Source organism: Papio anubis, chromosome 20, assembly GCF_008728515.1.
Source record: "Papio anubis isolate 15944 chromosome 20, Panubis1.0, whole genome shotgun sequence".
NCBI lineage: Eukaryota > Metazoa > Chordata > Mammalia > Primates > Cercopithecidae > Papio > Papio anubis.
In genome coordinates this window covers 10280683-10291891 of record NC_044995.1, presented here as the reverse complement: position 1 = coordinate 10291891, position 11209 = coordinate 10280683, and the positions used below count along the sequence as shown (strand labels likewise).

At 48.1% G+C, this 11209-nt stretch overlaps 1 long non-coding RNA gene across 1 annotated transcript; it reads left to right on the top strand.

The window, feature by feature from the left end:
• The first annotated feature begins 6549 nt into the window (after positions 1–6549).
• Positions 6550–7653, top strand: LOC108583202. Its single transcript, XR_001897552.3, has 2 exons — positions 6550–6893; positions 6984–7653. It is a non-coding gene; the product is annotated as an uncharacterized LOC108583202 (long non-coding RNA).
• Positions 7654–11209: the final 3556 nt, after the last annotated feature.

The following is an 11209-nucleotide window of genomic DNA, read 5'->3' as shown; positions in this document are numbered from 1 at the left end:
CGGAAACGCACCCACAAGAGAAAGGTTCCTGCGTCGCGCAGCTTGCTACTCCACACACACTACACAAAAGTTAAAATGAAATCACTATTTGGCGCCGTGCCGGATGCTGAGGGAGGGAATACAACAGAGATGGCTTTTGTCAAAAAAAAAAAAGGACTTTTCTTTTTTTTTTTTGAGACGGAGTCACGCTCTGTTGCCCAGGCTGGAGTGCAGGAGTTCACCGGAGTGATCTCGGCTCGCTGCAACCCCCGCATCTGGAGGTTCAAGCTATTCTCCTGCCTCAGCCTCCCGACTAGCTGAGATTGCAGGCGTCCGCCACTACGCCCGACTGATTTTTTTGTATTTTTAGTAGACATAGGGTTTCACCATGTTGACCAGGCTGGTCTCGAACTCCTGACTTTGTGATTCGCCTGCCTCCGCCTCCCAAAGTGTTGGAATTACAGGCGTGAGCCACCGCGCCCAGCTAGAAAAGGACTTTCCTTAAAAAGTCACTTTATCCTTCTGGGCTCGAGAAGGAGCCATCTTTCTACAAAGGGAAAGACTATACAATAGAAAAGACTTTCTTCCTCCCTTCCCTTGTCCCCCAGGGCTACTGAGCCAAGGAAAGACTTTCATTTATTCCTATTTATTTATTTATTTATTTATTTATTTTGAGACGGGGTCTCGCTTTGTCGCCCAGGCTAGAGTGCAGTGGCGTGATCTTGGCTCACTGCAACCTCCACCTCCCGGGTTCAAGGGATTAATCCTGCCTCAGCCTCCCGAGTAGCTGGGATTACAGGTGCACACCACCACCCTTGGCTAATTTTTGTACTTTTAGTAGCGATGGGGTTTCACCATGTTGTCCAGGCTGGTCTTGAACCCCTGACCTCAAGTGATCCACCCAACCCACCTCAACAATGATTGAGCTCATCGTTTTTGTTCTGTACCTGGGAAGATAAGCATTATCAGTGTGAAATCAAACAGACTTTAGTTTTAGGAACTAGACTTAGATTGCAGACCTAAAGTTACAAGGGACATGTTCTATTATTATTATTATTATTAGAGACAGAGTCACTGTCATCCACACTGGAGTGCAGTGGCGCCATCTTGGCTCACTGGAACCTCCAGCTCCCAGGTTCAAGCGATTCTCCTGCCTGGGCCTACCCAAGTAGCTGGGATTGCAGGTATGGGTCACCACACCCGGCTAATTGTTTTTTTTTTTTTGTTTGTTTGTTTTTGGTTTTTTAATTTTTTTTACTAGAGACGGGATTTCACCATGTTGGCCAGGCTGGTCTGGAACTTCTGACCTCAGGTGATCTGCCCGCCTCCACCTCCCAAATTGTTGGGATTACAGGTGTGAGCCACAGCACCCGGCCCATTTTCTTGTTTTATGGGAGGAAGGACAGACGACAGCAAAGAACAATCTGTACTGGTGGTCCTGTGGAGATGCCTGAGGCCCTTTGTCTTTCTGTGAGGGTCTGGCTAATATGTAATGCTTTGACACCGGGTTGTGAAGCAACGACAGCAGTCTGGGAAGCAGACAGCAGTGTTGCATGACTCAGTCTCCAGGCTTACCTTGGGCATAATGAATTTGGCAGCCCTGAGACTTTTATTTTCCTTTACATCCTACTAGCCAGCTTTGACTAGCAGTGTGATCCAGGGCCAATGACTGCCCCTCTATGGCCTTGGCATTACCACCTAACCAATGGGGATATGGTACTCCATTTTCTTGCCATGGAGCATATCAAGAGTTAGGGTCTGTCTTCAACTGTCTCATGAGTTGAAGAATTTCTGCCCTCTGCCTTTGCTCTGTAGCAACAGACAAATTGCTAGACCTTTCTGATTTCAGGTCCGATTTCTAGAAATACTTTATGCTGTCTTTCCTACTCTAGAAAATCTTTCCTGGCCGGGCACAGTGGCACACACCTGTAATCCCAGCACTTTGGGAAGCTGAGGCGGGACGATCACTTGAGGTCGGGAGTTCAAGACCAGCCTGACCAACATGGAGAAACCCCATCTCTACTAAAAACACAAAATTAGCAGGGCGAAGTGGCACATGCCTGTAATCCCAGCTACTCGGGAGGCTGAGGCAGGAGAATCGCTTGAACCCGAGAGGCGGAGGTTGCAGTGAGCCAAGATAGCGCCATTGCACTCCAGCCTGGGCAACAAGAGTGAAACTCCTGGCCGGGCACGATGGCTCACACCTGTAATCCCAGCACTTTGGGAGCCCGAAGCGGGCGGATCACGAAGTCAGGAGATTGAGACCATCCTGGCCAACACGGTGAAACCCCGTCTCTACTAAAAATACAAAAAAAATTAGCCGGGCATGGCAGCGGGCGACTGTAGTCCCAGCTGCTGGGGAGGCTGAGTCAGGAGAATGGCGAGAACCCGGGAGGGGGAGCTTGCAGTGAGCCGAGATCGGGCCACTGCACTCCAGCCTGGGCGACAGAGCAAGACTCCATCTCAAAAAAAAAAGGAAAAAAAAGCGAAACTCCGTCTCTAAATAAATAAATAAATAAAGTATGTGGCCTCCGCCTCCGCAGCCAGGCGGGATATGCTGAGCCACCTCCTGGAAATGTTGGGAACAATGGACAGAGAGTCAGTGATCATCCACCCAGGTGGTTATCCAGTGTTGGCAGAGGCGGCTGGAGTACTTTCCACAGGACCACACACATGTTCATATCCTAAGGCCAGGAGGGTGCTGAGTGTGAGACATGATGCTGCGTGAAGTAGAGCAGGCCCTTGAAGGTTTGTAGGAACTCAGGGCAAGGCTGGGAACTGGGCCCTGGTTCTTCGCTTTCTCCTGAGCCAGCTTCTTTAACCACAGTACTATATGTGTAGGGCACCCCCTGGTGGTCAATAAGGTAATGACAGTTTGAACTTAAGGATACAAGTGAGGACAAAATAGGTGAGCAACTCACCCTGGTTTGGAAGAAGTCTTGGGGCTATCCAGTTTTAAAACTGAGAGGGAAAAAATAAGAACAAGGCAAGAAAATAGATGTCTTAGATTTGGCAAATCACCACCATCTGGCTGTTGACAAGGAGGAGATAAGTTATTCCCTTTTATCGATGGGGCTACTGAGACCAGAGAGTAAACTCCCCATTCACAAAGTCCAGCGGGTGCAGAGTTAAAATAGATTACCCGCCTCCTGAGTTACACTAATAGGGGAAAGAAGACCAGCAGTTACCCTAGGTGGCAAGTAAATCTTTCTCACTTTTTTTTTTTTTTTTTGGAGACGGAGTTTTGCTCTTGTTGCCCAAGCTGGAGTGCAATGGCATGATCTCAGCACACCTCACTGCAACCTCCGTCTCCCGGGTTGAAGCGATTCTCCTGCCTCAGTCTCCGGAGTAGCTGGGATTACAGGCATGTGCCACCACGCCGGGCTAATTTGTATTTTTAGTAGAGACAGGGGTTTCTCCATGTTGATCAGGCTGGTCTCGAACTCCTGATCTCAGGTGATCCGCCCTCCTCGGACTCCCAAAGTGCGGAGATTACAAGCCTGAACCACAGCACCTGGCGGATTGATCTTTATTGGACACCTGGGGCGACAGGGAACCCTCCTAGGCCTCGTGGGGGCGACAAAGACCAAAATATCAAAATGTCTCACCCACCTTAGAACCTGGGAGAAGTAGGTAGGGACTACTGTTTCCTCTAGCCTACAGAAACTCAAGTTCAAAGACTCGTTCAGCCTCACTAAAGAATCTTACCTAACTCACGACTAGAATTTGGACGAAGGCGGCCCCTTGGTTTCTCAAATTCAGCACTAACATTTCACAGATAAGGAAACTGAGGACCAGAGAGGTTGAATGAAATTATGGCAGTAGGCCTGGCGCGGTGGCTCACACCTGTAATCCCAGCACTTTGGGAGGCCGAAGTGGGTGGATCAGGAGGTCAGGAGTTCGAACCCAGCCTGGCCAAGATGGTGAAATCCCGTCTCTACTAAAAGTACAAAAATTAGCTGGGTGTGGTGGCAGACACCTGTAATCCCACCTACTCAGGAGGCTGAGTCAGGGAACTGCTTGAACCCGGGAGGCGCAGGTTGCAGTGAGCTGAGATCACGCCACTGCACTCCAGCCTGGGAGTGACAGGGTGAGACTCTCTCTCAAAAAAAAAAAAAGAAAAAAGAAAAAAACAGAAATTATGGCGGCTAGACATGGTAGCTCATATCTGTCATCCCAGCACTTTTAGAGGTCAAGGTGGGAGGATTGCACTTTGGGAGGTCAAGGTGGGAGGATTACTTGAGCCCAGGAGTTCAAGACCAGCCAGGGCAACATGGTGAAGCCCTGTCTCTACAAAAAAATACAAAACTTAGCCGGGTGTGATGGCGTGAACACCTGTAGTGCAAGTTACTCAGGAGGCTGAGGTGGCAGGATCGCTTGAGCCCAGGAGGTCGAGGCTGCAGGGAGCGATGATTGTGGCACTGCACACCAGCATGGGTGACAAAGCAAGACCCTATCTCGGAGGAAAAAAAAAAAGGAAAGAAAGAAAGAAAAAGATAAAGGGGCCGGGCGCAGTGGCTCATACCTGTAATCCCAGCACTTTGGGAGGCCGAGGCAGGCGGATCACTTGAGGTCAGGAATTCGAGACCATCCTGGCCAACATGGTGAAACTCTGTCTCTACTACAAATACAAAAATTAGCCGGGCATGGTGGCAGGCACCTGTGTTCCCAGCTACTTGGGAGGCTGAGGCAGGAGAATCGCTTGAGCCCAAGAGGCGGAGGCTGCAGTGAGCCAAGATCACGCCACTGCACTCTGGCCTGGGCGACAGAGTGAGACTCTGTCTCAAAAAACAAACAAACCAAAAAATTAAAAAAAAAAAAAAGAAGATCGTTTGGGCCCATCTTGTATGTTTCCTGTCCCATTCCTACCATCATTTTCCCAAGGAGTCCTGGGAGATTGGTATCAGAAACCAACACCTGGGTGCTTAGTGTGCTCATTGCTACTGGGGCATCATGGCTTCTAAGTCCTTTCAGCCAACAGAGCAAGGAAATACTTACACCTATAGTCTTCTATGTATATGCTAGCCAGTGTAAATATACATATATAATTATTTCTGTCTAATAGTTGCCACATTGATAAAGTAAAAAACAAACAGGTGAAGTGCATATGAATAACATTTTATTTAACCCACCCTATCTAAAATATTATTAAAACTTTTCACACATAATCAGTATAAAAATTTCTGAGTTGTGTTACATTCATTTTCGTTGCACTAAATCTTGGATATCTAGTGTCTATTTTCCACTTACAGCATGTTTCAATTTGGCCTAATACAATTTCAAGCCACATGTGGCTAGTAACTTAACCATATTGGACAGACAGGTCTCCAAAAGTAGACAGGTAAACAAACAGGCAATTATAATGCAGGGTCATAAGTGCAATGACAGGTGCAAGAGGCCAGAAGGGCCACTTGACTCAGCAGGGGAGAGGAATAGAATTGGAAAGGTTTTCCAGTGTGACATCTGAGTTGTCTTGGAGAACACAAGAGAGTTAGCCAAGATGGGGAAGCGGGTGTAAAGGCCAAGACTGAAAGAGCCTAAAGAACTGTCCATCTTTCAGGGAAACTGAGCACACACAATGGACCAAGCAGGGGACCATGCTGCTGGAGACATCCATAACTACCAGACTAAAGAACCTGGACTTGGCCGGACGCGGTGGCTCACGCCTGTAATCCCAGCACTTTGGGAGGCCGAGGCGGGTGGATCACCTGAGGTCAAGAGATCGAGACCATCCTGGCCAACATGGTGAAACCCTGTTTCTACTAAAAATACAAAAATTAGCCAGGCATGGTGGCGGGCGCCTGTAGTCCCAGTTTTTCGGGAGGCTGAGGCGGGAGAATGGCGTGAACCCGGGAGGGGAGCTTGCAGTGAGCTGAGATTGCGCCACTGCACTCCAGCCTGGGCGACAGAGCGAGACTCCGTCTCAAACAGAACAAACAAACAAAAAGGATCTGTCTGTGTATGTTAAGCGGCTGAGTTGGGAGCTGAGAGACTAGGGAAGGGAGGAGGAGGCTGGCTGGTGCTGTGACCCACATGAGAAGGAATGAGTTCTGAGCTAGGGGACGGGGCTTTAGAGACGGAGACACCTTGAGAGTGATTATATGGGAATCCTCAGATCCCTCTCTCTCTCCTTTAATGCACGAGTGCCTGGTTTTAATTCCCTGATGAACTTCAGAGCTGCAGAAGAACTTCAGAGCGGGAAAATAATACTAGCAGCCGTTCCCAGGTGTCCCATATTGTCTGTGCAAAGGCATTATGCTTGGTCCTTTCATACATGATTTTATTTCATCACCCTGAGCGGTAACAGAATCATTCCTGTTTTACAAGTGACAATATGAAGCTGACTAAGAGTTCACAGCTCTAGGGCACGCTGGTAGCGTTGGACTGAGACTAACGTCCTCCCGACATGCCAACATTCCTCAACCCAAGGAGATCCGTTTTCCGTTCCCGCCTTCGGAGGCCAACGGCCCGCCCCACACTGCATCTCGCTCCTGACGGCCCGTCTAGCCGCCCCGCGTCTCTAGTGTTTTCCCTTCTTGCCCATCTACCCGCAGGCTTCCTCTCGTCTGCACTCCCACACTGGCCCCTCTACCCGCCCGCCTCTCTATGGTTCCCCCATCTCCCCAGGCCCAGCCGTCCGCCTTGTTACAACTTCTCCTTCTCTAAGCTCCTCAGCACTGGAGCCAGCGGGTCCTAGGCGGGTTGGGTCGGCTATCCGGGCTGCCTCTCTGGTCCAGCCGAGAGGAAACGGCAGCCAGTGAGAGTGCTTTTAGGAAAGGCCCGGGCCGTGACTGGGGAGAGTCCCTGGGAAAAAGGAGCGCGTTTCGGGCCCTTTGCGAAAACGCTCCGGCTGGAAACACAAGGCTCCGAGAGGAAGGAGCCGCTCTCCGCTCTGACCCACCCCACCCCCTTCAGTAAGTGGGGACCCCTCCGCCCCCCAACTCCCCAAACGATCACGCTCCGCCGAGGGGCTTCCTGTCTCTCGTTCATTTTTGTTCTGACAGCGCTGGGAACCAACGGGGAGATCGGGACGTGCCCACCTCATCACACAGACGAAAACCTCAGGCGCCAGATTGGGGAGGAACTCGCTCAGAACCAGCCAGGAGCCAGCTGGGGTTCCCGACTCTCCGTTCTGGGAACCTCCGTGTTTTTCTGTTTGAAGATAGGCGGGGTAGGTAGCGACAAGAAGGGTCCTGAGAGAGGCGTGGAGGACCCCCACAATCCGGTTCCAAGCCAGAGTCCAGTCTTACCTCTCAGGATTCCCCCTTTCGTGTAGCAAAGCGGATATGATTCTTTCCCTTAAAAGTCGTTAAACGTAGCTGTTCAGGTGGATTTACCACGAAGCTAACAAAGCTTCAGCTTCCGAAGCTCCTCGCGGGCACGACCACTTCTCTACCTAGTGGGTGTCAACAATTCAAAGAATATTTAAGATTAGTCACTGCTCAAAAAAGTTTGCCATGCCTTGTAAACTTAAATTCATACCTGAAAGAAACGTGATTTTGATTTTCCCAAACTTGACCGTGCTAAATCTGCAACTGTCCTGAATCTGAAATAAAACTTGCTTAAACTGTACATTGTTGTGGTATGAAATACAGATCGAAGGATGCAGGGAGGAAAGTGTTACAGAGCTGTGTAAGGCTGTAAATTAATAAAAATGTTTTGTATGCTTTATAATTGGAGGTTGCATATGGTAATTATCATCTTGTAAATGTCATTAGGTGGGATTTATTTTCTCATGCTAAATGTTCGCTTGCGTATCTTATTTTGTATTTTTAGCTTAGTACTCTTTTTCTTAATTGGATAAGCTTTGCTTTCTGCAAAATCTGGACCTGCCTCCCCTCACAGTCAGTGAGCGCTCAATATATATTAGCTATTATTATTATTATTATTATTTTTTTTTTTTTTTTTTTGAGACGGAGTCTGGCTCTGTTGCCCAGGCTGGAGTGCAGTGGCCGGATCTCAGCTCACTGCAAGCCCCGCCTCCCAGGTTCACGCCATTCTCCTGCCTCAGCCTCCCTAGTAGCTGGGACTACAGGCGCCCGCCACCTCGCCCGGCTAATTTTTTTTGTATTTTAGTAGAGACGGGGTTTCACCGTGTTAGCCAGGATGGTCTCGATCTCCTGAACTCGTGATCCGCCCGTCTCGGCCTCCCAAAGTGCTGGGATTACAGGCTTGAGCCACCGCGCCCGGCCTTAGCTATTATTGTTAATGTTATTGTTACTTTGCAGATCGAACAGGAAGGTTTGAGGAGGATCTCTGAGGATTACTATTGGCGTAGGACTTCAGACGGCCATTGTTACCAGCTACTTATTCATCTCTGTATTCATTTCACATTCAATACACTTATGTGTTGATTCACTAATTCAGTTCGTGTGTACTGAATATCTGAATACTCCCAGACACTAGTATGGACGCCAGAGATATGGGAGGTGAAGATGTGAACATGGTGTCTGCCTTCAGGGAACTTACAGTATCATGAGAATTGTCATGGAATTGATTTGAGGTTTTCAAAATTCAGATTACAAAAACAGTCTACAGGCTCCCACACCAACATTTTATTTTGAAAAATTTCAAATATATAGAAAAGTTGAAAGAATTGCATAGTGAACATCCATATACTTATCATACCAGGTTTATAGTTTTTAAATAGCATCTACAGTTTGATCCTGAAAGGTCATCATGTTCAGCCAATTATTATTATTATTATTATTATTTTGAGATGGAGTCTTGCTCTGTCACCCAGGCTGGAGTGCAGTGGTGTGATCTCGGCTCGCTGCAACCTCCGCCTCCTGGGTTCAAGCGATTCTCCTGCCTCAGCCTCCTGAGTAGCTGAGATTACAGGCACCCACCACCATGCCTGGCTAATTTTTGTATTTTTAATAGAGACGGGGTTTCACCATACTGGTCAGGCTGGTCTCAAACTCCTGACCTCAGGTGATCCTCCTGCCTTGGCCTCCCAAAGTGCTGGGATCACAGGCGTGAGCCACTGTGCCCGGCCTCTTTGTAGTTTTTTTGAGATGGAGTCTCACTCTGTTGCCCAGGCTGGAGTGCAGTGGCCCAATTTTGGCTCACTGCAACCTCCACCTCCTGGGTTCAAGCAATTCTCCTGTCTCAGCCTCCCGAGTAGCTGGGATGACAGGCGTGTGCCACCACGTAGGCCTGACTAATTTATTTATTTGTTTGTTTACTTAATTAGAGACAGGGTTTCACCATGTTGGCCACGCTGGTCTAGAACTCCTGACCTCAGGTGATCCACCCGCTTTGGCCTCTCAGAGTGCTGGGATTATAGGCGTGAGCCACCATGCCCGGCCTATTTAGTTAGTTTTGAGACAGGGTCTGGCTGCTCTGTTGCCCAGGCTGGATTGCAGTGGCACAGTCATGGCTCACTGCAGCCTCAACCTCCTGGGCTCAGGTAATCCTCCCACCTCAACCTGCTAAGTAGCTGCGATGACAGGCATGCACCACTACGCCGGGCTTTTTTTGCTTTTGTTTTTTGGTTTTGTTTGTTTTGTTTTTGGTAGAGATGGCTGTGGTGATGTGTTGCCCAGGCTGGTCTGGAACTCCTGGGTTCAAGGGATCCTCCTGCCTTTGCCTCCTAAAGTGCTAGAATTAGAGGCATGAGCCACTGAACCCCACCCAACTCACCCATTTAAAGTGTATAATTCAATAGTCAGTATATTCATAGTTGTGTGCAAATATCACGATGTCAACGTTAGAACACTTTCATCACCTCAAAGAGAGATCCCATGCCCTTTAGGTATCGCTCCTCTATTCTTCCTTCCCTCTAACTCTCTATCCCTACCCACCCTAAGGAACCACAAAGCTACACTCTGCCGCTACAGATTACCCTATTCTGGTATTAATAGTCTTCTAATATGTGGTCCTTTGTGCCTGGCTTCTTTCACTTAATCTATTTTTAAATTTTATTTTATTGACACATAATATTTTACATAGTTTGGGGTACATGTGAGTATTTGTGACACGCATAGAATGTGTAATGATCAATCAAATCGGGGCATTTGGGGTAACCACCATTCTTGAGTGTTCATCATTTCTATGTGTTGGGAACATTTCAAGTGCTCTCTTCTAGCTACTTTGCAATATACAGACTGGACACAGTGGCTCACACCTGTAATCCCAGGACTTTGGGAGGCCAAGGCGGGTGGATCACGAGGTCAGGAGTTCTAGACCAGCCTGGCCAAGATGGTGAAACCCTGTCTCTACTAAAAACACAAAAATTGGCCGGGCATGCTGGTGGGCACCTGTGATCCCACCTACTCAGGAGACTGAGGCAGGAGAATTGCTTGAACCCGGGAGGCGGATGTTGCCGTGAACCGAGATCGCGCCACTGCACTCCAGCCTGGGCAACAAGAGCAGAACTCCATCGCAAAAAAAAAGTATGTCTTCTATGTAGCTGTATGTTGGTACCCATTAACCAACCTTCATTTGTCCCCGCTTCCACCACACACCCTTCCCAGCCTCTAAGTTAGCATAATGTTTTAAAGGTTCATCCATGTTGTCACACAGATCAGTATTTTACTCATTTATGGCCAAATAGTATTCCACTCTATGGATATACCACATGTTGTTTCTGGACATTTGGGTCGTTGCTGCTTTTTGGCTGTTATGAATAATACTGCTACAAGCATTTGTTTACAAGTTTTTGTGTGAACATATATTTCAGGTTTCTTGGGTACATAGAAAAATGAAAGGGAGAGGAATTGCAGAGCCATCTAGCTAACTCTATCAGCCAATTTCTTTTAAAAGGCAGGAAATCTAGGCTCCGTGAGGAGAAGTGAAGTGCTCAGGTTTTACAGGAAGGTAGAGATGGAAAGAAGCGAGGCAAATCTTCTGATTCCAAGTCCAAGACTCTTCCTGCCATTTTCTTTTTCTTTTTCGTTTTCTTTTCTTTTCTTTCTTTCTTTCTTTTTTTTTTTTTTTTTTTTTTCTTTCTTTTTTAAATGGAGTCTTGCTCTGTCTCCCAGGCTGGAGTGCAATGGTGCTATCTGGGCTCACTGCAACCTCCGCCTCCCCGGTTCAAGTGATTCTCCTGTCTCAACCTCCCGAGTAGCTGGGATTGCAGGTGCCCTCCACCACGCCCCACTAAAATCTTCCTGCAATTTTCTAATGGCTCTGTGTAGCCGGGCTTCTGGCCTCAAGTCATGCAGTAGTCTGTTAGTGTTCTGCTAGGCACTGAGGGACTCAGAAACCAGACAACAGACGAAAAGGC